Source organism: Typopeltis vanoorti, chromosome 21 (genome assembly GCF_054136105.1).
Source record: "Typopeltis vanoorti isolate ZY-2024b chromosome 21, IOZ_Tvanoo_1.0, whole genome shotgun sequence".
In the NCBI taxonomy this organism is placed as follows: Eukaryota; Metazoa; Arthropoda; class Arachnida; order Uropygi; family Thelyphonidae; genus Typopeltis; species Typopeltis vanoorti.
Window position 1 is genome coordinate 20075770 of NC_143569.1, and position 18354 is coordinate 20094123.

Consider the following 18354-nt stretch of genomic DNA (forward strand, 5'->3'; position numbering starts at 1 on the left):
ATACATTGGATAAGGGTGTTGAATATACAGTGATATATATTTAGATTTTGCAAAGACGTTTGATAAATTGCGACATGACAAGCTGGTAATTAAATTGGAATGGACAGTAGATTACTTCGTTGGATTGGAGATGTCTGTCTGATAGGTATTAAGTTGTCTATGGATGGGCAATATCCCAGAAGAAGAAGAAAGTTACTAGTGGGGTACCTCAAGGGTGTGTTTTGAGTCCATTGCTGTTTAATTTGTATGTAAATTATATATGGATAAAGCTGTATGGTGATATGCAGTTGTTTGCAGATGATGCAAAGTTGGGGAGAGTTATCAGGAGTAGAACGAATTCTGTGGCTGTGCATGAGAACTAAAATACACTGGCTGGTTGGGTAAATAAGGGGCTATCAATTCAATGTCGCAAAGTGTAAGGTTTTGAAATTTGGGAAGCAGAGATGGCAGTGTACACAATCGGTGGAAATATCTTGAAAGAGGTAGAGGAGATGAGAGATCTGCAGACAAGGACCTAAAGTTTCAGGACATGTTACTAAAATTGTGGGACAACATAGCAGATAATGGGAATGAAGCAGAGGGCACTAACTTGTATAAATAAGGATGTTATGGTTCCCTTGTATAAGGCTTTAATCAGGCCACATATGGATTACTCTGTGCAGATTTGGTCAGAGACGATTGACTAAGGTGGTTTCTGGTCTCTGAGTGTGAAGAGAGATTGCAAAATACAATTTGCAGAAATTGGCAGATAGAAGGATGAGAGGGATATGATCGAGACATATAAGCTGTCAAGAAGTTATTTCCAAATTAATGTCGGGGGGGGGGCATTATTGCATAGGAAGAGAACAAGAGGTCATTCCTGGTATAAGGAGAGTAGTGAGCAAGGGGGTGAGGAGCAGGTCTGTTGCATGGAGAATAGTGAGTGAATGGAATGCATTGCCTAAGAGTGTGGTGAATGCAGAGACAGTGTGGTGTGATAAACTGTGTGTATAACAGTGGAGACCTTCCACGATATCTTTGACTCCATGGAGACTTTTTATAATAATAAACATAAATTGAGATTTTCTTGAAAAAAATGTAATAACTCTAAATAGCGAATGTGAGTCCGCAGTTTGGTAAGGTTCCTCGGATTTTATTGACAATACATTCACTCAAGCTCCAGGAATAATTGTCCGTACGTGAAGACAAAACGAATACTCTAATGGACACTATATGTAAAATGCTCCTAAAAACAGCTTTAGTTTCAAGTTTCAGTTGTGAATTATTATTGATGGCATTACTATAATATAGTACTTGTTTTTTAATTTTTTAATTTAATTTATAATTTATAAAAAAATAAAAAATGCTTTTTATTCCCGTATAGGGAGTTGGCGAGGACAAAATTTTGTAGACTAAGTGGGTAGTTCAGTCCCCACCGGTAGCCAATCAGAGATAGTTGGCCCAAGGCTATCACTAAGTTAATCTGCACGAATTGAAGATAGCTAAGAAGTGCCGCCATCTCGTGGTCCCTAACCCTAACACAATATTTTTAATATCTGAAAATAGCGTGGATTTACCCATGCTATTGTCAGACATTAAATTTCCCACTTGCCCATGGCAGAGACCGACTAACTCGGGAACCGGTCGAAAAAGGCATAGAAAATGTTGCTCTAGTCGGCGACTAGTTCTTCCTTTTTGAGGTCAACCGCCATGGAGTGCAAAAGGAATATATAATTTATATTTATAATAATTTATAATATAATTTATATCAATTTAATTTTCAATGTTTTAAATTAAATTAAACTTATTATATGAAGTGAATGAGAAAAAGAAATGATGCTACACTGTGATGCCAAGATTAGGAGTATGATAAACGATATAGTAATCAAAGCATATTTCCAATCAGAGCTAAAGAGATGAAAGGCAGAACCGAGCCTAGATTTTTCCAGAGGAACTGAACTACACCATAAGATAGTTGTAGTAGTCATGATGAATGATTTGAGCAAAACGTTTTCTGTTGAACAAAATATGAAAGATTTGTTGTTACAGTTTATATGCAAAAGCGGGAATGAAGTGACTATGATTGTAAGATTGAATTATAATAGCAGCTTATTAAAAAAAACAGAGTGATTAATGCAAGAGTATGAAGTTCGAGTGGCCAATGTTTGTGATTAGTAAGATAAAAATGATGGTTATAGGATTAATAGTTTTCACTTAAACGGATAAAGGCATTTTAGCTCAGTGGAAGTGGCCATAACTTCCGCAGCACTAGGCCAATAAGTTCATTTCTAGTCACCGACTAGAGACGCTTTGTTCGACCGATTTCAGAGTTAGTCGATCTGTGGCTCAGCAAGCTGGTTTTTCATTCGTAAAGTAGGGATTTTCGTCTGTTAAACTCAAGAAAATCGACCAAGAAATTGCACTGGTTTAGACAATAACATATTGTCTTAAGGTTATGGCACTCGAGATGGCTGAACTTCTCTTCTATCTCTTCGCTGAAGGTCGCTTAGAATTGTGATTGTTTTGGGCTGGCCATCTCTGATTAGCTACCGGTGGGGACTGGAACCCTCACTCAGTCCCTGAAAGTTGGAGAGGACTAAAATGGCTTCGCCCACTCTCTTTAAGGAAACCAAAGGCATTAGCAGAGTTTTTTTTTTACTTAAAGGGGTTTGGTATATTTAATTTAAAAAGCATAATTATAAAGAAGAGACTGAATCGACTGAAATACAGAAGGAATTATTGTTGATGCGCCAGCAGACATTTTTTTTTCTCTAAATAATGTAAAAGTCAGAGAAGTGTTACAGGATGGAATCTTATGAGAAAGGAAGTCGCTTGTAGAGTATATAGTGCAGGAGATTTAAAATGGATTCCTCTAGTAGAAATGACAGTTATTTGTGAAGTTTGTTTTTTGTGTCACCTGTAAGGTTACTAATAGGCTAGGAATAAACTGCACTGTTAATTTGAAAACTTTGTTTCCCTGGAAACAAATCTGCAGCATTAATACATTTGATACAGCCAAGAATATTTAGTATTTGTGAGACGCGGTTAAAGAGAACAAAATAATCCCAGTTGTAGAACGTCTTGTCTAAAGTATATTTATTATCTACAGAGCAGAAAAGATAAAAATTGCGGTGAGTTCTGTTGATGATAAGAAGGAACGTTGTTCACTGAGTTTTGAGAATCTATAAGGAAGAAGCTAGTAGCGTTCAAGTATCTGTCGTGAGGTGAAGATGTATGTGATAAAGTGCAGAATATTTAGTAGAGTGCATATCCGGGTCAGGGTTTGAAAGGAACGAAAATGTAATTTCAGTAGATTAGCAAGTGAGAGGCTGGTTATTATTATTATGGGGAGGTGAATTTTGGGAGCATTGATTAGAAATATATGGTACATATACTGCTCACCACAACTGAGGAAACAAGTTTCTTCTGCAACACAATAATAAAAATAATAAATAACATGCGGCACTTAGAGGACAAAAACCTGCCCAAATTGACTTTTATAACAATAGTTTTGCAAAATGGTGGCGAATCTTAACACAAATTTATATTTTTGTGTGTAAATTATGTTTACACACTCTGGTTTTCATTCAGTTTCCTTGAATGAAAACCAGAGTTCCGTGGGGAAAGGGGTAAAGTCCTACCCCCCCCCACGTAAGGGATGGTTAACTTACCTTCAGGGAATCGAAACCCAGGTCATTCCAACCAGAGTTTCGTCGAAACTTACCCATCTAGGGAGGATCTTGCCTGTGATAACGAGAGATAATCATTTAAAGTACATATAATAGAGAGAATATGACAGTCCAGAGTGTAAAAATTAATTATCTCATCTCTGGATGTGATTGTGAATAAAGTTTTCTTGGTGCCTCAGTTTGCTGTGAGTGATCGAATAGTTCTAACATGTTATCAGGATTCTTGTTTCAGTGAGGATTGTAACTTGTTTTGCAGAGGAGGAGACTATAAGAGAATCATCAAACAGATTTCGAAAACAGGTTGGTATGAATTACTTTCATATTATGATGGAAATGAGTAGTGCTTATATTATGAGGGAAATGAATCCCACTCAAGAAATGGTTGTACGGTGACAGCGCAAAAACTCAGACAATCAGAGATAAAATATGGAATTTTTCAAAGCGTTTGAGTCCTCCAAATGATATTCCAAAATGCCCATACTCACGGCGTTATTACGAAGCTATAGACTGCTGGTTTGCGAACAAATATGCTGTTATTATTTTTATAACATATCTACCAAGTCGAGGTAGTAATAATAATAATAATAATAATAAGTAGTAGTAGTAGTAGTAGGAAACCGAAGTAAAAGAAAGAAAAGGAAAACAGAAGAAACGAAAGAAAAAAAAAAGGAAGATGACGAACAAGAAATTACAACAGAGACTTTTCAAGAATATTATATATATTTAATATTTCAGGGAAAGTTCGTTCAGGGAAAGTACGATTTAGATATTGTGTCACCTAACGGCTATAATATATAGCAGCTCAAAAATGCTGAAAGAACATAATTCTTGTAGCCAAGGGAACATCCTCCAATAGTAGTGGAACTTCGTTTTGCACAAATTGTAGATAAATGTGTCCTGTGAGACGATTTGGTAATACCACAGGCCCAATTAAGTGATTGTAGATCATATTGCACCACAGAGAAGCGATGTTAGAAATTTGTTTCTATAGTGTATGTGGATTTTTCGCCAGATCACCGCTGCTGGTTATGGGTGTTGTTGATACCATCACGGGTGAAAATAGCTTCATCAGTGAGCAGTATGAATGGAATTAATCGGGTTAGCATTTATCTGCTGACAAAATTCCAATTGACTGCCTTCATCTCATTGGAGAAAGTATTCACATACACCACCTGCTGTATGTGCAATCAAATGTGTATATCAACTTTAACAGTTATTATTATTACGTGACTCCTCAAAGGTGTCCAAAGACTCATTGCGGGAGAGCAGCTACTCTGCAACTCTCTATATGCACTAATTAATTCTAGTTTAGGCGTTCATTAATCCACCAACTACAGCGAACCGCCACTACCATCATCATTTACACCAACACCACCACTAATAATTTTTTTTCTGTGAATTACGTGTTCTCAAGGCCAATTTGTCTGTATGCGGAATGAAAAACCCGAGTTTCCAGAGGAAAAACCCTGCTCCCACCGTATGAGATTGGCTAACGCGTCTTCAACTGAGAAAAGAAAAAAAACAAAAACAATCAAACAACAACAAAACATATAAAGATTCCTCTCGTCACGATGAGAATTGAGCTTAGGCCTCTTCCAATCGAAGGGCGCGACACACTGTCCTGTTTCCAATTGCACTACGAAGGCGCTAAGCTCCTATAAATTTCTTCCACAACTGTTATTGCAGTTTAACATAACTAAATAACTTTTAAAACATCTACTAACGGAACTTTTTTTCACTAGTTACAAAAGCTCTTCCATATCACTCGTATCTGTATCTCTGTCCTTCCCGCAGCTCCATATCCAGCTGTTTGCTAGTTGCCGTGTTCTTTTAACTCGAGCATACTCATGCATTCACGTTAATTCCGGTTTCGCTTCAGACAAGAAGCAATCGCTGCCATTACACGCTATTTTCATGGTACTTTGCTGTAAGCAAACTGCTATGCTCACATTTTCAATCAACTAAGTAAGTCTTTCGGTTTGACTATACGACGATAACCTGCTCTTCGACACTCGCTACTTAAAGGAAATCACGTGAAATATGCTGGCTCGTACGATTTAAATATCACCGGACGTACATCAATATTGCACCCAGTATGCCGACGAACGGAAGATTCGAAACTATGCGTCAGCACGCGAAAGAAGAGAAATTGTAATGGAATAATTTTTTATTTAATTTTTTTTTTTTTTTCAAATTTAGCGGGCTATTTGGTCTGTTATTCATTTTTCATGCTTTTCTTAACCGGAGTTGAATTTCTTTAAGTGACTTGGTTGCAGGATCATCTTTATTGTGCTCTTCTTTGTGATTGTTATTTCGCTATCTTTGCGCTCCCGTTATATTAGGAACTGCTGTTCATTTTTTATGATGAATGTGGCGTGAGGAAGGCATTGTGTGTTTGCGTTTTGTAGGGGAAGTGTGGGTATTTTTGTGGTGGTGGAAGGTAGGGTTTTTGTAAGGTGCGGGTGTTTACAGATGAAATAAAACGGCGGGTGGAAGCGTTTTTGAGCTAGAGAAGATGGGTGTTTTCGTGTGGAAATGGGTGGGGGAACAGCGTGGTGTCGCGTCGGTGACGTCATTCTGGCGATTCACCCAAAGTAAAGAGCCTTAACCCAAAGGAACACAGCAAGAGGGCGATTTGGGGCTTGGGTGTTTGTTGGGTACTCTCCGGGAGCTACAGACCAGAAGTGTTTTGTACTTGTTGGTTGCGTTTCTGGTATTGGTTTTTCATGTTTTTGGGTGTTTTTTGTTTAATGGATGGCTTCCTTCCTTCAGATTTCCTCACAGATGCTGCCAGACCCTGTACTTTGTTAGCGATCTTCCTCCTGTACATAAATTGCCTCCTCTCAACACTAACCTGAAATCCTAACTGTAGTTTTGCTGATGATTGTACACTCCATTTCCTTTACTTACATTTGACAGATATTGTAGTGTCCAAACATCCCAACCTAGGAAATTTTCCATAATATAGATCTTCTGATGTCGTAAACATGAGCATCGCACTAGAGTGGAATAAAAACAAACTTGTCAATTTTAGTGCTATTACAACTTAGTTTACTTTGGAAGAAAAATCATGTTCACTACTTTTTATGCCATCATAATCAAAGGATATGGACACAGTGGCATAGGCACCAAATGTCTATAGCTTTTGTGGATTCACAAAGAATATCAGTATTAACAGTCCTGTGGTTGGAAAGACCTGTTTGAATCTTGCCCAGGAGTGAGCCCTCATAGTCTTTTCAACTGAATAAGAAATAATAATAGTACAATGTTTGTGTGTTAGCAAACACAATATTAATTCCAGAAGACTTCCTTTGACACCAGAAAACTAGATGTCATTTTTCACTTGAGACACTATTTCTCACTTGTACAACTTGATGCTATATTAATCGTAAACATGCTGATATTTAATTAAAATGATTGCTTTTGCATTTTTCCAATTTGTGGTGGTGCACCACCACAGAAAAGGTGAGGACATGCAAATGCATTTCAAAGACAATATTTGCTTACTTGATGATCATTTTTCATTTCTCACTCCATTCACTTTATTTTTCAGAGATGTGTTGTTCCCATTTATCTCTTTATAAATATGTTTCATCTGCTTTTGTTCTTCAGAAGTTTTCTCACACTGCTTTCTCCCCAAACACTGGTTATTTAAGCATCATAACACTGACATACAGAAGCAAAGAGATTATGGTTTCCTTGTATATGGCTTTGATGAGGCCCTATATGGGCTACTGTATACAGATTTGGTTGCCTGGTTTTCAGGGGGGGGGGGTGAGGATGTATTGGAGAGAGTCCAGAGAAGGTTTACTAAGATTGTGTGACATCTATGGAATGTCAAGTATGAGGAGCAATTGGGAGAATGTAACTTACTGAGTCTTTCAAGTAAAAGAAGAGGGAATATAAGTGAGATATACAAGTTGGTGAGGGGTTATTACCAGATTAATGTGGAGGAGATATTTCATACAGTATAAGGCAAAGGTAGAACCATCACTGAAGATGTGTAAGGAGGGGAGTGAGAAGCAGGTTCTTTGCATAGAAAGTGAATGAAGAGTGGAATGCATTACCTGAAAGTGTGGTGATTGCTGAAACTGTGAATGGGTTTAAGGTAGAGTTGATGATCTTTTTGCACAAGAGAATATAGACCTCCTGCAGTGAATCTTTTGATTCATGGAGGCATTAGATAATAATAATAATAATGGGTATTAAATATTATAAAGAAGGCAAAATAAATCAGATTATGGAGGAAATTAGCCACACAGGCTAAAGGAAAGTCCAAAGTCCTTTTGCTACCTAGCAAGTAAAAGAATAAATGATTATGGTAAGATAACCTTAATGAATATAGATTGTAACAATGTTACTGAAACAGAAAAAAAAAATGACAAAAATTACATTCTGAAGGTACAACATTCAGGTGTAGACGATGCAGAGACTAATATGACAGATTCTGATGTCAGAATTAGAACACCAGCAGTGTGCTTCAGGACTGCACTTATTAGGCTGTAGCTATATAATTTGTACATGAATGATATTATTATTATTATTATTATTATTAGAGTGACACCTACAAGAAGTCTAAAGACTCATCATAGGAGAGTACTCTGCTGCATATAATCTACCAGGTATGCCATTTAATCCTCCACCTACATATCATGTGACCATGCACCATCTACTTCTCTCCAGTAGTATTTTTTGTTTGTAAATTGGTTCATTTTCTGACTGATTTGCATGTATGAATGATGAAAAACCCTGCATCCTCCATGTGAGATTGGCTAGCTCACCCTCAGTTGAAAAATCTCTGTTAAGATTCCACTGGTAATGACAAGAATTGAGCTCAGTTTTTATCAGCTCTTAGATAATTTGAGAGGGAATTATAATTATTATTACTTGGCACCTCCAAGAATCATTTTGGAAGGGGTGCTCCACTCCACACAGCCCACCATCTACACATATTGTGCCACTATATATATCATTTACATATAGTGTCATCTACTGTATACCAATAGTATTTTTGTTGGTAAATTTCTTGTGCATTTTGGCTGATTTCACTGTATATAGGTATTTTCTTCTATGTTTACTGGAGGGAAAAACCTTACTGCCCTCATATGAGATTGGCTAACACACGTTTCAATTTAAAAGCTCATATAAAGATTCCCCCTCTCATGAAGAGAATTGAACTCGGAACTCTGCCAGTTAAAGGATATGATAATTTGATGATGAATATTTAGTTGTTTGTTAATGATGGTATACTGAGAATTGCAATAATAAAGTTGATATATATTGCTTCTGCAGGATAACATAAATAAATTGATAATGTGGACAAAGGATGATGGTTGCCATTTCAGTGTGAACTTTGGGATGAAAAGATTACAAGCTGTGTTTGACATTGATGGAAGATTGCAAGAAACTGATGAGTGTAGAGATTAGTGGATGCTGTGGATAGATAGCTAAGTTCAGAAGTCAAAAGATTATTTGGCTGTTAAGGAACACATTGAGAGGTAGAGATAAGAAAGTTATTATTTTTCTTTAAACCATTGATTTAACCATATCTGGACTAATTTGAGGATGAGGTTTTATGAAGGCGATCTAGAGGCAGGTGATGGCAACAACTCTGTTGAATGCTTCTCATAAGTAGGGTGCCCATAATTTAAAATGAAAAAACAAGAAATCAAATGGGAGGGTGGGGGGTTATGTTTTCTTAAAAATATTAGAAAATTAATTTCAGTGATCTAAACTTCACTATTATGACTACAAAAATTATTCACACAAATTGGATCCCTGCTTTAACAACCATAATCTGATGTGCTGTTTGGCTACCTTTGTAATATGCCATCTAAACTTCAACTCATTGTCCACAATCATCCCCAAGTCCCAGACCATGTGAGGTACTCGAGGGGTAAAAAATAAGTAATTGTGAGGGGTGTAATAAATGAGTAAAATTGATAAATATATTTGAAGATTAAGTTTGCATAAATTTTTTAATAATAAGAAAGTGAAATTTAAAGTAAAATACATAACCTTAAAATTTACCAGTTGAACTCCCAAAAGTTTCAGTTTCTTGGAATTTTGTTGTTGTGAGTGATGCAGCTGCCCCCATATATACTTTTCAGAGGAATGTATCATTTTTTAATATTGTTTTCTTTATGCATTAAATTTGTGAAAATCATTGTACTTCATTCCTTTGAAATAGGTTTTTATAATTATAATTTGTTTTTACTGAGTCAGTGTGCAATTGATTATTTTTCCTTGTTTCATAATAAATTCACTAAGGAGAAAACTGTTTCTACTGAAGCAATGGAACCAGGAGCAGTGTCAAAAATAAATTCAATAGTTTACTTTATTATTCCTAGTTCATTATTCCCAAAAGGAATGATTTCATTATTAAAGAGTTGCAAAAACTCATTGTTTTGATAGTAGACATAATGACATAAATCCATATATATAACCTATGTTAAAGATACCAAGCAATTTTATAAGTTCAGTTTTAATCCTTTTTTTTCCCAAGTAAGCAAACAGACAAGTAAGTCAAGTTTGCGCCTGCACATAGTGCAAGTCTGAGGCAACTCGTGGTAACGGTGGAGTAAGCTCTGATCACATTCCATAGTATTTTCCCTTAATGCAAAGCACATCTCCTTGCAGAGATGTATGATGCTATGCATTAAAGGCAAGGACCACTACCCAGACTGCTTTCGACCTTTGTATAGGTGAAGCGGGCTCTAAAAATAAGACGACCCAAAAGATCGCCTAACTCAGTGTTGTTTCACTCAGTGACAGGCTCACCCCATCACCAAGAAGAACTTCTCAGCATTGGCTCCACCCAGTGGCAGGCTCACCCTACCACCAAGTAGAGCCATAATCTCAGCAGTGGCCCCTCTCAGCAGTGGTCCCACTCAGAGACAGGCAAAAACCTACCCCCAAGCAGAGCCTCTCATGGCCAGGCCCGAAATTGTTTTGACCTTTATTGAGGTCTCGTCAGTGGGAGCCAGACCTAAAAATGCCAAGGTTGAAGTAATGCAGAGCTTATAAATTTTACCTAAACAAGTTGCCACAAGGTGCTTTGACCTTATTAAATAAAATTCTCAGGATGAGAGTAAGATTTAGAAAGTTTTTTACCTTGGGTATATACTACGAGGTGGTATCAAAAAAAAGTTTCGAGACTAGTTCTGTTTACAAGAAATTCTTCAAAATAGTCCCCTTGCACTTGCATAGCAATACAGCTGTCCCAGCGTTCCTGTGGAATGTGTCCTGGAAGTCTTATTTTCGAAGCATGTCAAGCACCTTCTGCGATTTGCACTGGATCTCCGCAGTGTTGTCAAAATGGCGACCTTTGAGCTGGATCTTCATCTTCGGGAAGAGGGCAAATTCCACAGGAGCCAAATCTGGTGAGCAGGGTGGGTGCTGAAGTGAGATCATGTTGTTCCTGACGAGAAACTCGCGTATGAGGAGAGCTCAGTGACGAGGTGCATTGTCGTTGTGCAGCATCCAGTTTTTCGTGCGCCACAGATCTGGTCACGTTCACCGAATGTCCTCCCTCAGACGCCTTAAAACCTGGCAGTAGAACTGCCTATTGACGGCTGGCCCCTGAAGGCGAATTCTCGATGCACAATGCCGCGAATGTCGAAAAAGACGATGAGCATGCACTTGCTCGAGCTGCGGACCTACTTTGCATTTTTCAGTTGTGGAGATGATGGGCTCTTCCACTGTGAAGACTGTTTTTTCATCTCAGGCGTTTCACACAGTTTTTGCCAAGTTTCATGCAGAATTTCATGTTCATTCTTTGTTCTAACTTGCTGTCCATGATGAAATCGTGGAGATGTGATAACGCATGTGGTTAGAATAGCACCAGTTGCACAGCTCCCGGTGTATACAGGACGATGTCTTTTGGCACACTGACTTATGAAGGTCGGTGCTCCATGTTACTGTACATGTGCTGCCATCTGTTTGCGTGCTACAAAAGTAGTCTCGAAACTTTTTGATACCACCTCGTATGTTAAAGATACCAAGCAATTTTATAAGCTAGGTTTTAATCCTTTTTCCCCCAAGTAAGTCAAGTTTGAGCCTGCACGTAGTGCAAGTCTGAGGCAGCTTGTAGTAAAGGTGGAGTAAGATCTGATCACTTTCCTTAGTATTTTTCAGAACTTGCTCCACCTTTGCCACCAGCTGCCTCAGACTTGCACTATGTGCAGGCTCAAACTTGACTTACTTGTCTGTTTGCTTACTTGGGGGGGGGGAATTATTAAAACCTAGTTTATAAAATCTTTAACATAGTATATACCCAAGGTAAAAAACTTTCTACATCTTACTCTCATCCTGAGAATTTTATTTAATAAGGTCCTTGTGTCAACTTGTTTAGGTAAAATTTATAAGCTCTGCATTACTTCAATCTTGGTATTTTTTGGTCTGGCTCCCACTGACAAGACCGCAATAAAGGTCGAAACCGGCTGGGTAGTGGCCCTTGCCTCTAATGCATAGCATCATACATCTCTGCAAGGGGATGTGTTTTGCATTAAGGGAAAATACTAAGGAAAGTGAGCAAAGCTTACTCCACCTTTACCATGAGTTGCCTCAGATTTGCACTATGTGCAGGTGCAAACTTGACTTACTTGTCTGTTTACTTACTTGGGGAAAAAAAGGATTAAAACCTAGCTTATAAAATTGCTTAGTATCTTTAACATGGTATATATACCCAAGGTAAAAAACTTTCCATATATGACCTAGCTTGCCTCGTTGGCTGAGCAGTTAGCATATCCACTCTTCAGCCACAAGGCTGCCAGTTTGAATCCTGCTGTGGGCATGGACGTTTGATTGTCTACGAAAATACTAGTTGTGATGATGAGCGGTAGATGGCATTGGTGTACATGATGATGGTAGGTGTGGTTCGTTGTAGTTGATGGATTGATGGTGATCGCAGTTGGTGGATTGATGAGTCCAAAGACTCATCATGGGAGGACACCTAGTTTACAGCTGTCTATCCTTGATGAGTCTTTGGACTCCCTGGAGGGATCATGTAATAATAATAATAATAATGAATTTACAAGTTATCAGAAATATAATAAAAGTTATCTGCAATAGATATGTGTTTTATAAATGCTATATTATTATTAATAATATTATTATTATTCATATTATCTAGGCCTCCATGGAAACCATCATGGGAGGTTGTTTTTAGGAAACACAAAGTTTATCATACCACTCGTTGAACTCATTGACCATTGCTGCTCTGACCACTCTCTCAGGCAATGCATTCCACAGTTCAACCACCCTCCATGCAAAGAAACCACTTCTCACCCTCTTGCTCACAGCTTCCTTTTGTAACTTCCAAGGATGGCTCTTGTCATTGCTTTTTCCTGCCGTTCCACCAACCGAAAGAACTCTCCAATGTCTACCCTGTAACTGCCTCTCATAAGTTTAAAAGTCTTGATCATATCACCTCTCCTTCTTCTATCCACCAAACTCTGCACTCCACATTCCCTCAGTCGATCCTCGTAAGTGACTTTGTACAGTCCTGAAACTATCTTTGTTATCTGCCTCTGTACCTTTTCCACAGTTAATTTATCCCCTTCAACTCCTGGGGACCAAACCTGAGAACAATAGTCTAAGTGTGGTCTGATCAGGGTCTTATAAAACGGTACGATAACTCTTTTATCTCTGCAGGTCCTTCTCAGTATTGTAGCAACAATCCTCTGGGTTATCTTCACCACTTTTGCAATATGCTCCCTGAATTCCAGTTTTCTATCAATCATCATTCCCAGATCTCTTGTCTCCCCAACTTCCTCCAGTATAGCTCCTCCAATTGAGTATGCAGCGTTCCATTGATGTTTCCCAAACCTCAAGACGCCACATCTGCACTATTACTGATAACCCTTCCCAGCTTCACATCATCTGCAAACAACTGAATATCCCCTTGCAATCCATTGACAATGTCATTGATATAAAGGTTGAACAATACAGGTCCCAGTACTGAGCCCTGTGGAACCCCACTTGTAACCTTCTGCTTCCTTGAAACTGCCTCACCATACACAACTCTCTGATACCTATCAGACAACCAATCCTGAATCTAGTTGACTAACCTGACATCTAAACCCATGTGTTGCAACTTAAATGCTTATCATGTGGCACCCCTGTCAAATGCCTTTGCAAAATCTAAAAAAATGGCAGTATATGCCTTTCCATTATCAACTGCTCTTGTCACTTTATTATAAAAGGCAATCATATTACTAAAGCAAGACCCTTAACAAATCCATGTTGATTCTCACAAATAAAATTAACCTCACCTGCCCAACACTGTATATAGTCCCTCTCTAATTTCTCCAAGACCATAACAACTACTGATGACACAAATACTTTCCTATAATTAGACATTTCCAGTCTGCTACCACTCTTGTAAAGTGGCACTATCTTACTTTCCTTCCATTCCTTGGGTACCTTTCCCACAGCCAGATTTTTATTGAAGAGCCAGATCAACAAAGCTGTCAGTTCTTTATCACATTCTCTCAAAACCCGTGGTGAAATACCATCCGGTCCCACAGCTTTACTGGTATCCAGGGTACTCAGCATTTGTAACACACTCTCCTCTTGCACCTCTAAACCTTGAACCTGCCCTATTCCTCTAGTATTAAAATCTATATATAAAAACATTTCATCTTGGCAATCAGATATTGAAAAGCAAGACATATTAGCATCCAAAAAGCATATTTATTATTATTATTACACCCTCTATGGAGTCAGCAGACTGTTCCCGGGAAGTTCATTCAACTGGCAACATATTTATCATAACAATTTTCCATGTAAAAAATCAACCCCCCCCCCCTTCACCACACTTTTAAATAACTTCCAGGGATGACCACCTCTGGTTCTTCCCCTCTCACCTTCTACTCTTTTTATAATCCCCTCTGGATTAATCTGATAAAATCCTCTCACTAACTTAAACATCTCTATCATATCACCTCTTTTCTTACTATCTACCAAACTCTGCAGTCCACATTTCTTCAACCTCTCTCCATAGCCAGCATTCCAAAGTCCCAACATCGTCTTAGTCACTTGCCTCTGGACACCCTCCAATGTCTCGACATCACATTGAAAATAAGCGGACCAGGTCTGAGCACAATAGTCCAAGTTCTGCCTGACCAGTGCCTTATACAGTGTCACAACCACTTCTTATCATAGAAGCACTACAATGTGTATCCTTTGCAACCCTAGCAATATGCCCTCTAAACTTTGGTCTACTGTCAACCATTACTCCCAAATCTCTAATTTTATCCACTTCTAATCTTCTGCAGTATGGCACACCATCGATATAGTACACAGCATTATATTTCTGTACTCCAAAATGCAAAAATGCTTTTAATTTATTTATATTAAAACTACAACCCCACCCTTTTCTCCAAATAAAAAGTCTATTAAAATCTTCCTGAAGGGAATTAACATCAGCAGTGCCACTTATAATTCTTTCCAACTTTGCCTCATCAGCAAACAACCAAAGATCTCCAGTCAGTCAGTTTGTTGTTTACAAACAGGTTGCAGATTCCAGGAGCATGGCATTGGTTATCCTCCTTTTTTGAGACTGCTCCATCATACTTGAGCAGGGAAACGGGGAGGCTCAGGGTGGACAGGGATACACAGCGTGAGAAAGGTGGATGCTCCAAGAGGAGGTGAGAGAATGTGTAGGCAGGAAAGTAATGGGATGATCAGGGATCAAAAGGAAACAGATGGAATTGCAAAGGGTTCTAAAATGAAGAAGTAGAAAGGGAAATGGCCCCAGTCCAGCATGGAGAGATCACATCGAGTGAGTGGTATCAGTGGAACTAGCTGTAGATCCAGAAATGAGTTGTTGTGTTTGTATACCAATGCTAGAAGTATAAGAAACAAGGCGGATGAAATGGTTGCACTAATTGCGTCTGTGCACCCAGAGATTGTCAGAATAAGTGAGACATGGTTAGATGAGGATGACATCCTGACAGGAATAGAGATGGAAAGGTATGATGTGTTTCGTGAGGATAGAAGGGGTAAAAAGGGAGGGGGAGTGCTATTGATGATAGAGAAAGAGTTATGTCCATACAAGGTAGAGATGCAAGAGGGAAATGGGGCCAGTGGTTTTGAGGCAGTATGGTGTGAGATAGAGGTGAATAGAATCAAATACTTGGTGGGATGTTGTTATAGACCTGGTAATGTGGATGGTGGTGATAGTGAAATGTATAGTCAAATAAGCCAAGCAAATAAGAAAAGGGTGATCATTATGGGTGATTTTAATTATGGCAATATAGACTGGAATGAAGAGATAGCAACTGGAAGTAAAGAAAATGAGTTTCTTGAGTTTTTGAGGGATAACTACCTCAGACAGTATGTAACAGAGGGCACAAGAGGATTAAGGGTCTTGGATTTGGTCATCTCATCGGAGGATGTAATTATCAATGAGGTATCAAATCATCCACCAATTGGTGAAAGTGACCATGAGGTGATTACTTGGGTGGTTGCCAGCAGTGCAAGGACCCCTGTGAAAAAAGGGTATATGTGGAACTACAAGGGGGGTGATTATGAAGAGCTCAGGAGACAGCTTGCAGGTGTAGCATGGAATGAGGAGTTAGCTGGAAAAGAGATCAATGCAGCTTGGGGGATTTTCAAAAAATATTTAGTGGATGCAATGTCTAAATGTATACCACGGGTGAGAAGGTTAAATAAGTTAGGTGTGAGATGGATGAATAAAGAGATTAAGCATGCAATACAGAGAAAAAGGGCATTGTGGAGGCAGCATAAGAGAAGTGGAAGTAACCAATTTCATGAGTTCTACAAAGACCAGGCAAGGAGAGTGACTTGGTTGGTGAGAGTAGCTAAAGAGAGGTATGAACAGCAGTTAGCTAATGAAGCTAAAAAGAATCCTAGGGAGTTCTTTCGATATGTAGCCAGCAAAAGAAAGAATGATTATGGAAGGATGACATTGATTGGAGGAAATGGTATAAAGACAGCTGTTGCAGAATGTGTGGTGGAGATACTTAATGAGCAGTTCATAAAGATCTTTCAATCTTGTGAATGTGACTTCATGAAGAGATTAAGAGCAGTTGATGATGGGGAGGAGAGACTGACTGTAAGTGAGCAAGAGGTGTTTGGGGAGTTGAGTAAACTAGATGTAAATAAGGCTGTGGGACTTGATAATATATCACCGCGTATTCTGAAGGAATGTGCCAGAGAGTTGACACCTGCCTTGACATATTTTTTTAATACGAGTCTTGCACTTGGTCAAGTCCCTAAAGAGTGGAAGGAGGGCAAGATTGTGCCACTTCATAAAGGAGGTGATCGAACTCAAGCATCAAACTATAGGCCTATCTGTGTGTCGGGTGTTGTGGTTAAGTTGTTGGAGAAGCTTGTGAGAACTAGAATCCAGAGTTGGGTTGACAACAATGGTATAATCTTTGGTGGACAGCATGGATTTGCTAAAGGGAGGTCGTGTTTTAGTAATCTACTTACTTATTACAATAAAGTGACTGCTTCCTTGGACAGAGGAGAAGGATACACAGTAATATACTTGGATTTCGCAAAAGCTTTTGATAGAGTGCCTCATGATAAGTTGACAGTCAAACTAGAGCAGATGGGGTTGGATATTAGATTAGTGCATTGGATTGGAGACTGGCTATCTGATAGGTATCAACAAGTTGTGTATGGGGGTGCAATATCCAGGAAAAGGAAAGTCACTAGTGGAGTGCCTCAGGGATCTGTTTTAGGGCCATTACTATTTAACTTGTATATTAATGATATTGGCGAAGATTTGGATGGAGATATTCAGTTGTTTGCAGATGATGCAAAGTTGGGACGAACCATAAAGAGTAGTGAAGATGTTGTGGCCTTGCAAGAAGACTTGAATAAATTGAGTGATTGGGCAAGCAAATGGAGGTGTGAGTTCAATGTTGCAAAATGTAAGGTTTTAAAATTTGGAAAACAAAGATGGGATGCAGAATTTATGCTTGGTAAGAATATATTGTTGGAAGTAGAGGAAATAAGAGATCTGGGAGTGATAGTGGATAAGGATCTAAAATTTAGGGGTCACATCGCCAAAATTGTGAAGACAACACAAAGACTTCTGGGAATGATGAGGAGGACACTGACGTGTAGAAGTAGGGAGATTCTTGTTCCATTGTATAAGGCTTTGATTAGGCCACACATGGACTATTGTGCCCAGATTTGGTCACCTGGTTTTCAGAAGGATGAAGAGATGTTGGAAAGGGTCCAAAGGCGACTGACTAAGGTAGTTTCTGACCTCTGGAATGTCGAGTATGAGGAAAGATTGAAAAGATGTAATTTGCAGAGACTAGTGGAGAGAAGGAAGAGGGGAGATATGATAGAGACCTACAAGTTGGTAAGGGGTTGCTATAGGATCAATGGTGGAGAAGTTCTACAGCGAATAGTGGGAGATCAGGGGAGAACCAGAGGTCATCCCTGGAAACTGTATAAAGAGGGTGTGAGTAGGGGAGTGAGAGGCAGGTTTTTTTCGTGCAGAGTTGTGAATGATTGGAATGCCTTGCCTGAGAGTGTGGTGTCTGCAAGGAGTTTGAATGTGTTTAAGACCCGGTATGATGAGATGTGTGTGAGATAAAAGGACCTCCTAGATGAGTCTTTGACTCCATGAGGTCTTGTTTAATAATAATAATAATAATAATAATAATACACAACCTGCTGGTATCATTCAGAGAGCCAA

At 38.7% G+C, this 18354-nt stretch overlaps 1 protein-coding gene across 5 annotated transcripts in view; it reads left to right on the forward strand.

The window, feature by feature from the left end:
- LOC150094664 (NPC intracellular cholesterol transporter 1-like) overlaps positions 1-18354 on the forward strand; it is a 672338-nt gene that overhangs the window by 16120 nt on the left and 637864 nt on the right. Inside the window, exon 1 of one of the 5 annotated variants that reach the window (XM_090411090.1) lies at positions 5613-5819. The exons of the other annotated variants lie outside the window; for them this stretch is intronic. The gene's annotated coding sequence lies outside the window, so the exon portion shown is untranslated. Of the gene's footprint in view, positions 1-5612; positions 5820-18354 lie in introns of those variants that run through there. 5 annotated transcript variants of the gene reach the window in all.